Source organism: Oryctolagus cuniculus, chromosome 1 (genome assembly GCF_964237555.1).
Source record: "Oryctolagus cuniculus chromosome 1, mOryCun1.1, whole genome shotgun sequence".
Classification (NCBI taxonomy): Eukaryota; Metazoa; Chordata; class Mammalia; order Lagomorpha; family Leporidae; genus Oryctolagus; species Oryctolagus cuniculus.
In genome coordinates, this window is record NC_091432.1 from 79,892,977 (window position 1) to 79,912,351 (window position 19,375).

Consider the following 19,375-nt stretch of genomic DNA (forward strand, 5'->3'; position numbering starts at 1 on the left):
CTGACTGTATATATTAATGGTTCACAAACCATTAGGAACTTTATTTTCCAATTAGTGAATCAGAAATTAGTATTCAAAACAGTCTGAGTCAGGTGCAGGTTTCTTTAATTAAGCTCCCAGTGTGGTTCACAAAAGACAGATGGCTACAGTTTCAGTGCTTTTGTAAAGGATGGCATGCTGATTTCAGTTTACACAAGTCTCCATGCATAGAAACACATTTTTACCAATGACACTGAAATGCGAAACCTTAGCAATTCTGTGCTTTTTACATGGTCATGAAATTCATCTGACATAGAGGAAAGCCTTATGTTTCTTGGCTAACATCAGTATAACCTGGCTGGACACAGTGTCCAAGTGTATAGATCTCAGTAAGTTCTAAGACGTTTTATAACTCTGAAATACATACAGCAAATATCTTCTTCGTATTCAACAAGACAGTTCTGGTTCTCTATATCCTGTCCAACCAACATGCACATGACATTACTCATTATCATTTTTATGAATATGTTGATTCCCAAAAGATAAAATCAAGAAAGTTATCACTCTCCTATTACATGCAAATATCAGATTATAAAAATATAGAGTTATACATGCAAACTATTCAAAAAAGCAGAGTAAAAGATGAAATAAGATATAGGCTTAAATATTAGAAAAAACAAAGCAAAGGAAAGTGCAGGTAAATTAATAAGGAAATAAAAATGAAGAGAGATTGCTTTCAACTCAGACAACAAAAGAAAAACAAAAAATGTCACTTCCCAATTTTACATACTTCCATGTGATTAAACATGAAATGCAAAATTAATGTGCCTTACTTCATTATTGTATGTACTGATGACTAATATCCTGATACCTGATTTCCTGATGGTCCCCTGAATCCACACTCCTGGATGTATAAGCAACCTCTGACTACAAAGGACAGAAATTTATAGTAAAATCACAGTGGCTAAGGCAATAAGTCCCAATTTAAGTTATTGGTGTTGTATACAAAATGAAGACTTTTCTTCACCCATGAGCTCACATTCCTCCAATTTGTTCACCCTTACTGCTATGTTTTTTTTTTAACCTGTGTATTCCTATAGTTCTGAATTTCTTCTATCAATCTAATCATAACACTGTAATATAATTGTCAGTTTACTGTGTCATTTCCGTTACCCCAAAACTCTTGTGAAGACATTTTGTTCTACTTGATTTCAGTTACATACCAAATGTGTGTCCGAGCTCTTGATATATAGTGGATACACTAAATAAATACTTGCTAAATGAATAAATTTTTACCATAGAATATATAACCACAGCATTTTATCCATGTTGAAGAAATACATCAATGAATTGACCAGATTAAGCATGAGACACTATAACCAAGAATTATGAGGCAAACATTAGTTATTACCAGATGCTAAACATAAAACAATAAGGCTCAGAGGCTGTTATTGTGGTGTAGTGGGTAAAGCTGCTGCCTGTGATGCCAGCATCACATTATGAGTGCTGGTTCACATCCCAGCTGCTCTACTTCCAATCCAGGTTACTGATAATGGCCTGGGAAAAGCAGAAGATGATGTCCCAAGTACTTCAGTCCCTGTCACCCACATAGGAGACCTGGAAGAGGCTCCTGGCTCTTGGCTTTGACCTGGCCCAGCCCTGGGTATTGCACACATTTAGGGAATGAACCAGCAGATGAAGATCTCTCTCTCTCTCTCTCTCTCTCTCTCTCTGTATGTGTGTGTGTGTAACTGTTTCAAATAAACAAACTTTTTAAAAATAATAAGGCACAGACATTTAGTATAAAGAAAATTAAGGCCATACTTAGCAAACTTTTGAATTATATTATGCATGAATACAGTATCTTCAAGGAAGTACAAAAAGGTACGTCACACATCCCAGCCTTATGTAAGCCGTAAAACCACACAAGTCTGCACCCTTCTCTGCTTTCCCTGTTCGTGTCTTGTATACTACTATACTGCTCTGAGGGTGCTCTGGTCCCTGAAAAAATAAGGGTATGCCATGCCCTATCAGACAAGAATTATCTCCTTGGCATCCACAATATCAGCACTGCCTAATTTGGAAATTTGATCTCTGTATCTGTGCTGTTAAATCATATAATTTATGAAAAAAAAGATACTTTATGGAGAAGAAAAAAGGTATGAATTCATAGTTAGGCATAAAATTACATAATAGAATATTTTTTGCCACTAAAGATATTTCAGCCATCATTTGCATATGACCTTTGCTTATTTTTTTTTAAAGATTTGATTTATTTTACTTGAAAGTCAGAGTTACACAGAGCAAGAAGGAGAGGCACAGAGATAGAGGTCTTCCAGCCGCTGGTTCACTCCCGAGATGGCCTCAACAGCCGGAGATGTGGCGATCCAGAGTCAGGAGCCAGGAACTTCTTTTTTTTTTTTTTTTTAATTGGACAGGCATAGTTAGATAGTGAGGAGAGAGAGAGAGAGAGAGAGAGAGAGAGAGAGAGAGAGAGAGAGAGGGAAAGTTCTTCCTTTTCCGTTGGTTTACCCCCCAAATGCCTGCTACAGCCGGCACGCTGTGCCAATCCGAAGCCAGGAGCCAGGTGCCTCCTGCTGGTCTCCCATGAGGGTGCAGGGCCCAAGCACTTAGGCCATCCTCCGCTGCCTTCCCGGGCCACAGCAGAGAGCTGGACTGGAAGAGGAGCAACCAGGACAGAATCCGGCGCCCCAACTGGGAATAGAACCCAGGGTGCTGTTGCCGCAGGCAGAGGATTAGCCAAATAAGCCACGGCGCTGGCCATAGCCAGGAGCTTCTTCCTGGTGCAGGGGCCCAAGGACTTGGCCCATATTCTACTGCTTTCCCAGGCCATAGCAGAGAGCTGGATTGGAAGTGGAACAGCCCATTCTCAAACCAGCACTCATATGGGGTGCCAGCACTTCAGGCCAGGGTATTAACCCACTACGCCACAGCACTGGCCCCTGCATATGACCTTTGTAATGTGGCAACCTATCTTGCAAGGTTTCAAAAGTATTTCACCTAAGTATGCATGTCCTCTCACTACATAATGGACTAAAGACTTCTGTAAACGCCATTGAAAGAATATGTTGTATTTTATGTTAATTTAGTCTTTTGATTCATAAATAGTGTAGACAAAGTTACTATTCAAGAATAGTTTTCTGCATTCTGTTCACCTTTTGTTATAGTTAGGTTTATATTGGGATCATTTCTCAGTGGTTTTATTCAATGTTCAATCTAAATCCGTAGTTTAGCCAAAACGTTGTCCCATCCCAATTGAAGAGTGAACATAATACATTGTCAGTCGTGTTAGTTATCTTCAGATTAAAAGTACCCAACGGTTCTATTTAAAATGATTATAACACAAATATAAAAGGAAATCAGTGCAAGATTCAAAATCCTGCCATCCATTTTAAGAACCACCAATAGCACAGTAACACCTAACATGTTATAATGTATTATCATACTGTATTGAAAAACTGTACATTTTGTAAACTGTGTATTTTACCTTTGCATAACTAGATATATAATAGAATGCATGTAATTATAAAACACACAAAGATCTACATTTCTCTAGTACATAAAAAGTAATTTGTCACATTTCCTTCTCTACCTTCAATTTTTTATTTGCTTAAGCGCCTATATATTTTGCATCAAATTTCTTCATACTTCACGTACACTCTCTAATATCACCTTCTTCCTTTCTATGTCCCTGATTTACCCTCAACTTTCTTGCTTCTATGTCACTGTGTGGGGTTACCTTACTTCAAAGTGTTCTTGCTGTCTGCCCACCTATTAATTTTATATTTTTTGGTTCCTAGATCAGAGTCCTCCCACTACAGAAAGCCTTTTTTTCATAAGTAGTTGTCACTCTCGCTTCAGCATTTTTAGCAACCCTGCCCTTGATTTCATGTTTTGCACAATAAATATTTGTCTGAAGCACTTGTTATTAGTCTGTACTCTTAAAGCACAATGAAGCAAGGATCATTTGAATCTCTCCAAAACACCTGGCCCATAAAATAGGTTCTTAAATAATACTGGTGGAAAAAAGAGGGTTTTTAAAAACCAATTGTGAGGTTGCATCTATGTTTTACCTGACTTTTGCTTTGCTGACTAGATCATCAGCTTCGCAAAACTGTCAGAAACTCAACCCTCTATTCAAGCATTCTAGACAGTACTTACAAGTGAGAATATGAAAGTGAAAAGCTTGGAGTAGCAAGTTGGCACAGGATTTCTTCAACTTGGTAATTGTGTCAAAATAAATAATCACCTAACATTTTATCCTCACTATCTTTGTTTGTAAAAATCTAAAACGTTTAGAATGCAACTTCCTTAAGAAAATTCTGTAGTGAGAGAATATATTAAAATCTGAATGACAGGTGATATTTATCATAGTTAACTTATTTAAAAAAAAAAAAAAGAGGCAAAGGCAGAGAAGGAGAGAGAGAGAGGTCTTCCATTCCTGATTCACTCTCCAAGTGGCTGCAACAGCCAGAGCTGGGCCAGGAGCCAGGAGTTTTCTTCTGGGTCTCCCACATGAGTACAGGGGTCGAAGCACTTGGGCCATCTTCTACTGCTTTCCTAGGCCACAGCAGAGAGCTGGATCAGAAGTGGAGCAGCCAGGACTCGAACCGGCACCCATATGGGATGTGGCAGCTCTATACTATGCCACAGAACTGGCCCTGATAGTTAATTTATTCTAATTATTCTAATTTATTTTTTAAAAACAATTGCCATAATTCCATAAGTATTTTAAGGATTTATTCATTTATTTGAAGTCTGGAGTTTCAGTGAGAGAGGGAGAGGTGAGCTATATTCCATCTGCTGGTTCATTCATAAATGGCCACAATGACCAGGACTGGACCAGGCAGAAGCCAGGAGCCAGGAGCTTCATCCAGGAGCTTCATCCAGGTCTCCCATGTGAGTGCAGGGTGAGGCATCCTCTGCTGCTTTCCCAGGCACATGAGCAAGGAGCTGGAACAGAAGTGGAAGAGCCAGAATGGAACTGATACCCATACAGGATGCTGGTGCTGCAGACGATGGCTTAATCCTCTGTGCCACAGTGCTGACCCCTGATTCCTTAAGTATTTTATTCACTTAATCAGGAGATATTTAGATCTATTTGTTGGTTTTTATTTTAGAGGTGCAGAGAGACAACGAGTGACAGCAATCTCCCATTCATTGGTTCACTCCCCAAATGACTGCAAGGGCCAGGGTTGAGCTAGGAACTGAGAACACAATGCAGGTCTCCCACATGGATGGTAGGAACCCAGCTACTTGAGTTATCACTGTTGTCTCCCCAGACGTTCATTGGCAGGAAGCTGCATTCAATATCTGTACCCATGAATTGAACTCAGATACTCTAATACAGGGTGTGAGCATCTTAATTTTTCAGCTAAATATCTGTTCCTTTAAGAAATATTTATAAAGCACACATAAAATATTGTATTGTCTCCATGCTCAAGAACTCAGTTTTGTAGAAGATTTACAGGACAATTAAAAACACTAACTTCTATTTCTTTCACAGTTGGATAAACTGATCATTTGTCTTTATGTAATTCTCTTAGCATCTCTTGAATTTATTTTTCTGCAGAGTCAAAGGCACTAAAATCCATACCTCATTTCAGTTACTATGGAAGTTAAATAAACTAATGTACACAAATACAAAAATTAATTGGTGCAATGCTTTCAGTTTAATATATACTCTGTAATTATTGGTAATAGTAGTTGATATTCAAGACAAAAAGGGCTACAGACAAGGTTCTCATTCTGTTCAAGTTAGAGAAGGACTGTCATACGGAGAACTGTTGAAAGAAAGACTTGAAAACTGAAAGGTGACATCACTGAGAAAAACACATGTCTCAGATTGAGGTTCGCAGGGGAATATATTCAAGAGATCTACAAAATGCAATGTAGCTAAACAGAAGGAATAGGTGAAGAGGCTACACAACATGGCAAAGGAATCCAAGAAACATCTGGAAGAAGAGGGTTGTCTGAGTTTCCATTTTGCAAATTAGTATGGCTACAGTTTACAAAGCATACTTTAGAAATGAACGCATTAAATGAGAAGACAAATTGGAGAGGTTACTTCAATTATTCTAGGCTTTAGATGATAAGACCTTGTGTGGTGGCATGAGAAGGCCATGCCAAGGTGGCCACTAGCAAGCGAGTGTCAGTTACTCAGGAATGGCTTTGAAACCCACCTGGCAATGGAGCCTGCCTGGCAACAGGCTGTGAGAAATCAATGGCAACAACCTTGAACTTAGTTATTATACTAGAGAGATGGAGATGAGGAAGGGATAAGGAAGATTAAACTGATGTAATGACTGGTAATGGGGAGGGAGATACCACCACCATAACTCAGACAAAAGCATGTACTGCCAAAGTGCCCTCTTCACCTACTTGCAGTAATGAAATTTACATGCACCTACTTGCACCACCAGCTTTTCTTTAATATTTATTTAATATTTATCTATTTATATGAAATAGTTACAGAGAGAGAGGGAGAGACAGAGAGATAGAGCTTCCATCTACTGGTTTACTACCCAGATGGTCACAAAGGCCAGTGTTGGGCCAGGCTAAAGTCAAGAGCCAGGAGTTTCTTCCAGGTCTCCCGCGTGGGTAGCAGAGATCCAAGCTCTTAGGCCATCTTCCTCTGCTTTTCCCAGGCCATTAGCAGAGAGCTGGATTGGACGTGGAACAGCCAGAACCAGAACCAGTGCCCATACCACCATTACTAATAGTCAATATCATATTTCACTATTGCTTGAGAATTATATGATTTCAGAAACAGAAGAGAAAATTTACTCCAATAAGATGAGTACGATCTTGACTTAATTTCTGCATCTGTTGCTCCATGAGAATTTTTTTTTCAAATAACATTCTGTATACAGAAACCAAAACTCATTCCTGGATGACAAGGGTATTAATAGCAAAAGGAACAAAACATTAACTAAGATTGGTCAAAGTAAAATCAAAACATTGTATTGTCCCTATGGGATACAATTCTTTTCAAGCATGAACTAATCATGTAATATTCTTCAGTCTTCTGATATATATCAGAACTCATTTAGAATTTGCTTGTTAATTCAAAGGGCGTGGCCTGGTGAAAAGAGTTTGATTTCTGGTCTTGAATATTTTATTGGTTAAATGGATTTTGATACGATTATCTATGTTCTCAGTTTATTCATACAGAAATTGAGGATAATAATGCTGACATACTTGATTGGTTGAGAATACAAAGTAAGCTACATATGAAAAGCGTACCTCAGCTGTGTATCAGAGGCTAAACAGTTTATTTCTTATTTTAATCCCTAATATTGAAGGCAACCAAATATTCCAATTTCACCCAAAACAGTTTGTTTCTACTTGCTGTTCTACTCTCCCTATTTAGTATTTCTTTAGATTTTTCATTATGTAAGAGAATTATTATTTCTTAATAATTACATTAAATATCAAAGAAACTATTTTAAGGGCTCCTGGGTATACTTATGAATAAAAAAATCTTAAATTTAATGAGATTTTGAGGTTTACTGAAGATTCCCCTTCCTTCCTTTTGATGGTGTAGTTTATATAATAGGTTTGGCCTTGATTTAAAATTCTTTGTGGTTGTTTTCCTACCATGACTCCCACTTTATCTTTCTTGCAGTTAAGTGTGTACATGACTACCAAAAAAAAAAAAAAAAGCTTAAAGTGTATAGCTTCTATATACCTCCCTGAAAGGAAATTTCTTGTCTTGCACTTCCTTTTATTACCTTCTGCAGATTGAGATGTGGATGTGGTAATGTCTCCAGGTTCAACAACGGGGAAGAAGGCAGCTTTCCAAGGGAGTTGAAATCAGATGCAGTTTGTGCTTCCCTGTGATGTCAGAGCAGAGCCAACCATCTTCCTTGTATCACCTGCCTACCTTTCTCACCTATGTGAGAAAGAATGAAATATCTTTCTTGTTTAGAAAAATAAAGGCTGTAAAAGACCTTGAGATGGTTTTGGTATATCTCAACTCTGGACTGCCACTACTGTTTATGATCACTAAGGATTTGTGAAACAATACGCAGCTCACAAAATTCTCATTATAACAGTCATTAAATATAAATGACAACAGTTCGACTTTGTTCCACTGACTCTATTCAGATATAATATCACTATCCTTTTTTGAGGTTAGCAGATGGGACAACTGATGATCAAACATTATTTTGATATGAATGATTGGGACAAATAACTTCTTCCAGCCTGCAGTGGTGGTAGAAATGTTGGATCTGATTTGGTACTTGATATACTAGCCAGTCTACTGCATCAGGGAAAAAAAGTAGAAAATAAAGTATATGCAAAATATATTCAGGAAGTATAAATTAGTCAAGAATGCAAGTGTGCAATCTGAATTATTCTATTGCAGTGTTTTGGTATCAGCCTGCAATAAATCTATTACTATGTTAATAGCTTAATTATATTATAATGCTTTTTATGTTGTAAGTAAACTTTTAAGCAGCAACGATCTAAAAAAATAGAGATGCATATATAATTACAAGTTAAATACTGAGATGGGGACAGTATTGTACCACAACATGTTAAGTCATTGCCCGATGCTTCAACATCCCATATTGCTGTGACAGTTGGAGTCCTGGCTGCTCCGCTTGTGATCCAGCTCCCTGCTAAAGCTTTTAGAAAAGCAGCAGAAGATGGCCAAGGACTTGGTCCCCTGCCATGCATGTGGGATTCCTGGATGGAATTCCTGGCTCCTGGCATCAATCATGATTAGCCCTGGCTGCTAGTGCTATTTGCAGTGTGAATTAGCAGATGGAAGATATCTCTCTTTCTGTTTTGCCCTCTCTCTGTAACTCTGCTTTTCAAATAAATAAATAGTCTTTTAAGAGTATACTTATCTTCTATTTATATTAAAAGTTCATTTCTTGACAAATTTTCTTGCTTAAATCACCGAATATTGGAATCAAGATCATATCACTGATCACTGCTCACTTATCTAAGGAAGTTTTCATCTGTTTCAAAAGTTAGTCATTAGCAGCCAGTGCCATGGCTCACTTGGCTAATCCTCTGCCTGCGGCACTGGCACCCCAGGTTCTAGTCCCAGTTGGGGTGCCGGATTCTGTCCCGGTTGCCCCTCTTCCAGTCCAGCTCTCTGCTGTGGCCCGGGAAGGCTGTGGAAGATGGCCCAAGTCCTTGGGCCGCATGGGAGACCAGGAGGAAGCACCTGGCTCCTGGCTTCGGATCAGGGCAGCACACTGGCCACAGCGTGCCAGCCATGCCGGCCATAGCGGCCATTTGGGGGGTAAATCAACGGATAGGAAGACCTTTCTCTCTGTCTCTTTCTCTCTCATTGTCTAAATCTGCCTGTCAAAAAAAAAAAAAAAGTTAGTCATTAGCTTAACAAAATTGTATCTGAGGCAGTAATGCCACCTACATACAAAAGAAAAAGTACATGTCTTTCAATTTAATTCAAATAATTATCTTCCATATGACTTTCTTCTATTTTCTTTTCAGATTGTCTTGTATGGATAAGAAGAATAAAGTAATAGTGCTAAAATATATAACTGCAGTAATTGAATGAGACAGTTTATAGCAAAAGCATTAGTGTTTCTTGTTTTCAGTTTTTTGTTTTTTTTTTTTTTTTTCATCTACTTCATGGAATAAAACTTTGCACTGAAAATGTTTCTTTCCATGGAGGGTGAAATATCTAACAATACTGTAAGTGTTATTATAAGTTCAGTTGAAAAGATAAATACTGAAGGTAAAATTATCTATTTCTTAATGCTAACACAAGTACAAATTTCTTTTTCTTTTTTTTTTTTTTTTTTTGACAGGCAGAGTGGACAGTGAGAGAGAGAGACAGAGAGAAATGTCTTCCTTTGCCGTTGGTTCACCCTCCAATGGCCGCCGCGGTCGGCGCGCTGCGGCCGGCGCACCGCGCTAATCCGATGGCAGGAGCCAGGAGCCAGGTGCTTTTCCTGGTCTTCCATGGGGTGCAGGGCCCAAGCACTTGGGCCATCCTCCACTGCACTCCCTGGCCACAGCAGAGGGCTGGCCTGGAAGAGGGGCAACCGGGACAGAATCCGGCGCCCTGACCGGGACTAGAACCCGGTATGCCGGCGCCGCTAGGCGGAGGATTAGCCTAGTGAGCCGCGGCGCCGGCCACAAGTACAAATTTGAATTAGAGCACACAACCATATAAAGACAAAGCTCTTACTGGGTAAAGCAGATGGAGCAGAAATATACTTCAGTTCGGCTTTGGATCGGCTCAGCTCTGGCTACTGCGGCCATTTGGGGAGTGAACCAGTAGATGGAAGACCTTTCTCTCTGACTCTCCCACTCTCTGGCTGTAACTCTCTCTCTCAAATAAATAAATAAAATATTTTAAAACATTAAAAGTATAAAGGCGGGGCTGGCACTGTGGTGCAGTGGGTTAAAGCCCAGGCCTAAAGCACTGGCATCCCATATGGGCACCAGTTAGAGTCCCAGCTGCTCCTCTTCTAATCCAGTTCTCTGCTGTGGCCTGGGAAAGCAGTAGAAGATGGCCCAAGTCCTTGGGCCCCTGCACCCACGTGGGAGACCGGGAAGAAGCTCCTGGCTGCTGGCTTCAGATGGGCGCAGTTCTGGCTGTTGCAGCCAATTGGGGAGTGAACAAGCAGATGGAAGACCTATCTCTGTAATTCTTTCAAATAAATAAAATGAATCTTTAAAAAAAATAAGGCTATATTTTAAAATTTTTAATAGAATTGCAAATAATGATAATGGGGTTTACAAAAATAAGTATTGAAAAGTATTCCACAAAACCAAAAAGTACAGATTAGAGAGAAATTCAAACTGCACATAGCATCCTAATTTTTATATTTTATTAATTATACATTGTTATATCTCAAATTGTAGAATGAATGTTATTAAGAACTACTTGTTTCAATTTTGGAACTTTCTGTATTACACCATGAAAGACTGAAATTAAGAAGACACAAAAGTTTTAGGCTTCTGAAACTACTAAAATCGTTAAAAGAATCATAGCAACAAATATTTTGATGCATTTTAGCTTATAAAGGTATTTGACAAATAAATTTTTCGGAAGAGAAAGAATAAAAGACTGATCCTGTAAGACAATTTGGGCTTATATATTCACATTTCAAAATAAAATATAAGAGACCTCATCCTTTATTTAGTTGTATTCATTCTGACACCTACCAGGTATATCATTATTTGCAATAAAGTCTTTTCACAGAAAGCTTATTATGCCACAAAAATGACTTCTAAACTTCCCAATCACAGTTCTTTTCAGTTCTAAAAATTATTGAATATTCCAAGGGAATTGTTTGTGGGGGTAGTATCTACTGATATTTCTATTAAAAATAAATCCAGAAAAATGTAATTTATTATTAATTTATTTCAAATAATAACCTATTGCATATTAATATAAATATTTTTATTTAAAAGATTGTATATTTACACAAAAATTGTTAGATAGATGGTATACTGTCGCTCCCCGTCTTCGTGGAGGAACGACACAGGACCCTGCGCTGATCTTTTGTCTGCTTGGCCCTCCCCGGGTTTGCTGCTGGTTCTTCCCGGGTTGGCTACCATCCCTCCACCTCCGTGGAGGGGCGGGCCCCCTGCCACTTTCCTCACTTCCGCAGGGGAGCGGCACACCGCTGGCCGGCTCTCTCGGGGGCTGCTCAGGTGTTCCTTCAGATAGATGTTCCCCTTAGATGTTCCTGGTGCATGTTGTCTCTCTCCTCCTTTATAGTCCTCTTCCACCAATCCCAACTCTGCTACCCACACGCCGAGTACGCTGCTCTCTTCCAATCAGGAGCAGGTCCTGCTGCTTATTGGTTGAACTGGAGGCAGCTGTGTAGAAGCTGTTACTCCCTTCTCAGCGCCATATTGTGGGAGAGCAGATGCATAGAATAAGTCTTAATTCCAGTAACTTAGTCTAGTCCGAGTTGCTCCCAGTTGCTCCCCACAGTATACATTTTTTAAATTTAAATATTTTTGTAAGGTAGCTGACTTAATATAAGATACTTGAATTCTTATCTCTGCTTCTGTGTTCAGTCTGTTGTAGTAGGTCATGCCAGAAAGGCCATGGAAAATTCCACCATATATTCATGAGAGAAAGAAAGAATAAAAAGGTATTTGACATTCTAGTAGGATAAGAAAATGGTTTGATTTCATGGATTCTGCTAAAGGCTCTGAGTCCCTCAGTGGTCTTTAGATCCCATTTTGCTCATTGTTGTTCTTCAGGTAAAGTCAGAGAGTATAAACAATTTTAAGGTGACTAGAAATTGCACAGAATGAATACAAATTGTGACATCATATTGAAATAAATACATATATTCAGAAAATTACCATTAATTATTAAATACAGATGTCTAAGAAATTAATACAATTATGCAAATTTTTACCTATAATACTATTCAGGTTATATAATTTTACTGTTTATATTTTCTATATCAGATCCGAAACTCGCTTTATTGCACCCAAATATATTATTTTTTGAAGTTTAATTTTCATATGCATTTGAAAATTTAAAATAAGTAAATACAGTTTAACAAGTTTGCATTAATAAATGTACCCTATTTTGAGAATGAATCAGGAGACTATAACCCTCCCTCACATACACATGCACATATGCATTTTCACTTCTTATTTGGGAGAATGTAGGTATTGACCTTGGTAGAGACAGCCAGAGACACAGAGCTCTTGAATAGAATCACTGCCTAGCCAAGAAAGAAATGTGATAAGAGGTCAGTGTACTCTGATTAATCATAGTACTTTTGGCTATATTTAGATGATATTTAATGGAATAAATTCTAAAGACAAAGTCCTCTTAACGGGAAGTCTTTGATATAGATATATGAAACAAAGACTTTCTTTTATTTTCCGTAAACATTTTAATTAAATTTAAAAGTGGGGTTCAGTGGAGGCTTCACTGATAAGATGATAGGTGAGTAGGCATCCAGATGAGGGGAAGGACTGGGCCACGTTGGCATAGGATAATACTGTTCTAGGTGGAGGGAACTGCTTTTTCAGTGGACCTGAGGCAGACTGGTGCTGGGTGGACTGGAAGAAAAGATCACTTGCATAAAGTAAGATGGGTGAATAGAAGGAGTAGAAGACATGCAGTTAGACAGCTAGCAGGCATCAAACCATGTGAGTCTATTTATAGTTAAAAAAGAATAAACTTGGAAACTACTGGAAAGTTGTAAACAGAAAAGGGATATTATCCAATAATCAACATATATAATACATATTAAAGTTAGTATGTGTCAGGTACCCACTTTTTCTTTTATATATTCATTGTATATATTTTTGAGAGAGGGAATGGAGAAGGAGAGAGGGAAAGAGGGACAGAGGGACAGAGGGAGGGAGAGAGAGAATAAATTGTATTTGCTTGTTCTCCCCCCAAATGCTGCAAGAGCTGGGGCTGTGAGAGACTGAACCTAGAATTCAGGGACACAGTCTAGTTCTTCCATGTGGGTTTCAGGTCAGGGACCCAACTGCTTGAAATACCACTTGATACCTCCCAGGACAGAAGAGGGGTCAGAAGCAGAGCCAGGACTGGAATCCAGGAACTCCTATGCCAAATGTCTAGCATCAAACCCAGTTCCCACTATGTTATATATGCTTTTATCATTCTCATAAAGTTCTATGAAGTAGGGACATTGAGGGTATTATTGAGCATTAAAGGGGCTTTGAGATGTTATTAAGAATGATGTTCTAACTTCCACTTTGACTATGGCCTTGTCTAAATAAGATTGGAGTTGGTGAACTCAAGAGGCTTCCATAGTCTTGACAGCTCATGACAAGAGCCTCGGGTGATTACTGACATCACAAATAAGAGTGTCAATTGTTAAATCAACAACAGGAGTCACTGTACACTTACTCCCCATGTAGGATCTCTGTCCTTAATGTGTTGTACTATGTGAATTAATGGTATAACTAGCACTCAAACAGTACCTTATACTTTGTGTTTCTGTGTGGGTGCAATCTGTTGAAATCTCTACTTGGTATATACTAAACTGATCTTCTGTATAAAGATAATTGAAAATGAATCTTGATGTGAATGGGATAGGAGAGGGAGAGGGAGATGGGATGGTTGCAGGTGGGAGGGAAGTTATGGGGGGGAAAAGCCGCTATAATCCAAAAGTTGTACTTTGGAAATTTATATTTATTAAATAAAACTTTAAAAAAAAAGAATGATGTCCTAAACCACCTTTAGAAAAGATAAATGTTTTCTGGGAAGGAACCTTCACAGCTAACTAAAGTTGATTGCTGACTACTGCTTCATGCAATTTTTTTTTTTTAAGATTTATTTATTTATTTGAAAGTCAGAGTTACACACAGAGAGAAGGAGAGGCAAAGAGAGAGAGAGAGAGGTCTTCCATCCACACTGGTTCATTCTCCAATTGGCCGCAACAGCAGGAGCTGCGCCGATCTGAAGCCAGGAGCCAGGAGCTTCCTCCAGGTCTCCCATGCAGGAGGAGGAGCCCAAGAACTTGGACCATATTCTACTGCTTTCCCAGGCCATAGCATAGAGCTGGATCAGAAGTGGAACAGTTGGGACTTGAACTGGTGCCTATATGGGATGCCAGCACTGAAGGAGGTGACTTTACCTGTCACACCACAGAGCTGGCCCCCAAGCACCAGTTTTACTATCCAGTTTAAAAGTTTCACACTGGATGTGTTGTTGAGAAAATGCACAGCAGGACAAGTGTGAAAGCAGTAAAATGATATGGGAAACTTATAATATTCCAAAACGTTGGCAAACTTGGGAAAATGTAAGACATGGATTTACATTTGGATACATTTACACTGGAGTCCCCACCATGGCAGGTGATCTCATAGAGTTAATTGTGCTTTGTAACAGTTGGAAGAAACAGTGGAATGACAGCAAAGGTCTGAAACCAAATGACCTTATTGTATTGCAGTGAGTATAAACTGTAAGACAAAAGTGGATTCAGATGAAATTACTTATTATTTCTGATTCCATTACTGTATGAAAAATATCTGAGATAATACAGGGCAATTAAGCTAACAGATACCAACATTCCCATGATACTGATAAGGAAGTAAATTCAGATAAAGGCACACATACTAAAGAGCATGTAGCAAGTAACTTGGTAGCTTGGATTTGGATCTAATCATGTTAGACGTTGGGACCTAAAATGCTTATTAAACTGTATCGCTGGCCCTTTGACTCATAATTGCTAGGGGGCTTCTGGGTGAGAAATTCTTCAAGAATAGCCCATATAAATAAGTCAAATCAAGTTAGGTTTATCTAGGAGACCTGATTAGAATCATGTGGGGCAAAAGGAGACTAGTGAGAGTTGGTTACATTCATGAGCTCACTGTTTCAGAATATTGTTCTTTGAATCTGGATAGGTGGACAAACAAATGGGTGCAATGGACAAGCTCATGAACTGTTCCCAGTGATTTGCTTTTTGTCACATTAACTCAGCCAACTTGTCCTTAGAGAAATGTTGCAGATTATTATTTTTTCATGTTTTAAGAATACTGGCAAATCCAAATAGACACAGCAGCCAAGAACTGAGGCTGCCATTTGTAACTGTGCCAGAGTCAAAGTCACTGTCTGTCCTTGGACCATTCATACAACTTCATTTCTCTCACAGATAAATGGAACTCTTGCTACTTATTTATTGTTCCTTTGAGATCCTTCAGATAATTTGCAATTTAATGAGAATTATGGGCAAGATGTTATCACCTCCTCTCTGCTAATTTAATCCTCCTCCTCTTTACTTCTCAAACGCCAACATAACATTCCAAGACATACTTGACTATTCATGATCTTTCCCTTTTTTCAGTTCCCCACAAATATGTCACCTGGCACTGAGTATTCCCTTCATTATAACAGTGAGAATTCCTTTATGGATCAAGCTTGTGTTGTCCAGTGCAGCTGAGAGATCCTAGAAGGCAGAGCCAAGATTCCATACATATTTGCATGTGTATCCAGAGATCAGTGAAATGCTGTGCAGGAAACAGGATTTGGCTTAGTACTTGGTGACGATAATGATGATTGTAATAGCAACTACTGTTTATGCAGCATATGCTTTGTGCAAGTCACATTACATAATGGCTTATTTTACCCCCAGGAAAACATGCAAGACATTTATTATGATACAAATTTAGAATCTCAGGAAACTAAGATGTATAGAACTTAAGTAATTCATGAAAATCACAGATTCAATGATGATGTATGATAAAATACTGAATATTCTATCTCCTATATCAATGCAATATAGCAGAACAACTCTCAATTCAGGTATATATGTATACAGGGTCCATTCATAATGCACTCCCAACATACTTATGCATCCATTCATCTAACAATTTAATGATTCATGTATTAACCCATGTTTTCTACAATTATTCACTCTTCTGTCCATACACGTATCCATTCATGCATTCATGTGTACATTCTTCAGTTCTCCCATCTGCTCACTCTGTTGTTACTCATCCATCCATTCAGCTAACCATTTATACAAACACTAGATAATCCATTCTTTCACCATTTTTATCCATCTAATATTCTATAATTCATCAATTCTATTCCCTACCTATCTATACACAGAAACCTATCAATTTTCTATCAATTTACCCAGTCATCCCCTTCATTTGTTAATCCAATCAACCCTAATCCATCCACCCATTCATTCTCTCACTTAATCATCCATTTATTGAAGATACATTCATTTCACACCATTATTAAGTCTTACAATTGTAACAGATCCTTGCTAGACATGTGAAATATCAAAAAGAGTAAGACATATTTGGCAAAGAAGAAAATAGTTTTGTTGTGTGAAAGTTGGATGATGATATAATGTCCAAAAGAAATAGATGAGTTGACAATTTGGAAAATAAATAGTCATTTCAGACAAGAGAAACAGCAAACCATATACAAATTTACATTAAATAATTTGGTATATATGGGCCACATAATTTCAGTCAATAAAAGTGTTGATTAATAATGAGGTAAATAGTTACGTAGAGTCAAGGTTACAATTGTCCATCTGCCCTAACTATATAGTTAGGCATTCCTGGTAAATACAGTTTGATTTCAGACATGAACTTAAGTGATGACTACAACATCCAGGTTTCAAAAGGAAAGGTCATAATACTCTGTTTGTATTTGTCTTCCTTCTGGCTAGAATGCCTTCATGGTACCAGGCTATCTTGGAACACACAGAGGTAAGCACTCTGCCAGATATGGTAGACTAACACAGTATGAAAGTCTTAGATCCTTGACCACTCTGTGCTGCTGAATATCTTCCAGTTTTGGATTTTAGTTTCTATCTTGTTAAAACCAATACTATTTACTATTTACAATGGCTTTATGACACATAAACCTTTATTCTATACACTCAGACTTTGGTATTTTGAAATGTAGGGTTTCATTGACAGAATATAAAATACGTTCTTTGTCTTTGAGGTAGTGAGGGATGCTCGGAGACACAGACATTACATCTTGAAGAATTTATAACTCACACTACCTTGTGGGAAATATTTGATAAAGCTTGGCTCAAGACTTGGAAAGCAAATGCTTTCCAAAGAGTACTATAATCAAGAGATGATTGGAAATTTTCAGAATATTGGTATGCGCAGAGCTCTTTCCTCTTTCAGTAAAGGTCCAGAAGAGCTGGATGATGTTGAGCAGGAGCTAAACAGTCTACACAGATTGAAGATGACACAAAACTGCTAAGGTCACACTCTCTTCATGCAGTTTATAATCCAAGTTGACCAGAAATCTGGTAATGTGGTTTTATTGATTGGAATGATAAATGGATTTTCTGCCTTAGATTGAAGAAATAATGTTAGGCAGCTCTGAAAAAAAAAAAAAAAACAACACTTTAAATAGAGAGAAAATGGTACTCCTGTAGTTTGGGTATTGTTTGGATTATCCTTCAAATATTCCTGTGTAGAAATTTCATCCATGACACAAAACTTAGCAAAGGTGGAAACATAACTGGAATATAGTGTTTAGACATGCGGCCTATGAGAAGTGACTAGAATCAGATAAGTTCATCAGAGTGGAGACTCATGATTGAGTACTGCTGATTTTATATGAAAACAGAGAGAGATGAGAAGATATGCACACATGTGTATTCCTTGTAACTTGCCTTGTGCTGTCCTGGCAAAAAGAAGGCCATCGCCAGATGCAGGCCCATGAGCCTCCAGAACTCTGAATTAAGCACATGCCTTTTTTATGAAGTCACACAGTCTTAGGTATTCTGCTATTACAACACAAAATGAGGAATTTTAGCTAGATAGTCATGTTGTCACAGTAGCACAGTAGTAGTAACACAAATTAAGGTTTTACCTTCCCAACTAAACATTTTATTTCAGATGACTTCAAAAAAGCTGCTTTGGTTTGAGAGCGAGAGAAGGAGGGAGGGAGGGCCACCAACATCTATGTGTTGCAATCACAGGGCAACTGACAGTCCCTTTATTTAACACAAATACAGGCGCCAGCACAGTGGCTCACTTGGTTAATCCTCCGCCTGTGGCGCCGGCATCCCATATGGGCACCGGGTTCTAGTCCCAGTTGCTCCTTTTCCAGTCCAGCTCTCCGCTGTCGCCTGGGAGGGCAGTAGAGGATGGCCCAAGTACTTGGGCTCCTATACCCGCATAGGAGACCAGGAAGAAGCACCTGGCTCCTGGCTTCGGATAGGCACAGCGCCGGCTGTGGCGGCCATTTGGAGAGTGAACCAATGGAAGGAAGACCTTTCTCTCTGTCTCTCTCTCACTGTCTATAATTCTACCTGTCAAATGAAAAAATAAATAAATAAAATAAATAAAAAATCCCAGACACCTGCAGGGAGACATAAAACATGACAATTTTCTAAAATTATCAACAAACAACAAATCATAGATTCAAGAAGCTGAAAACAATAAGTAAGATACATATATAATATATCATATCTGGGCTTTCAAACTATGAAGAACCAAAGACATGGAGAAGTTCTTTAAAGTAGCCAGAGATTAGAGTCAAATTATATATACCAAAGAATTAGAATAATAGAAGATTTTTCTTTAGATATCATGCAGACTGGAAGATAACAATGATGTCTTTAAACTATTGAAGAAAGAATCTGAAATTTGCTATAAAAACGATCAGCCTGAGTTGTCCGAAACAGAAGAAAAATGAGACAGCATATCAAATAATATTTATTTATATATAGATTAATACCTTTTAATTTAATTACATAAAAATATGAACTGTGAATACTCTAAGCAAAGCAGTTAAAAGATTGTCTAAGGTATATAGTTACATGTTATCTATGAGAAATTCATTTGTCTTGTCCTAGTTCAGGTTGTCATAATAAAGTGCCATTGATTGTATTTCTCACTGTTCTAAAGGTGGAAGTCTGAGATCATGGTCACCCAA

The 19,375-nt window shown here is 38.3% G+C and overlaps 1 protein-coding gene across 4 annotated transcripts in view; it reads right to left on the bottom strand.

Moving 5' to 3' along the window:
* The window catches only part of GRM5 (glutamate metabotropic receptor 5), a 557,251-nt gene that overhangs the window by 419,441 nt on the left and 118,435 nt on the right, over positions 1 to 19,375 (bottom strand). The window lies entirely within an intron of this gene.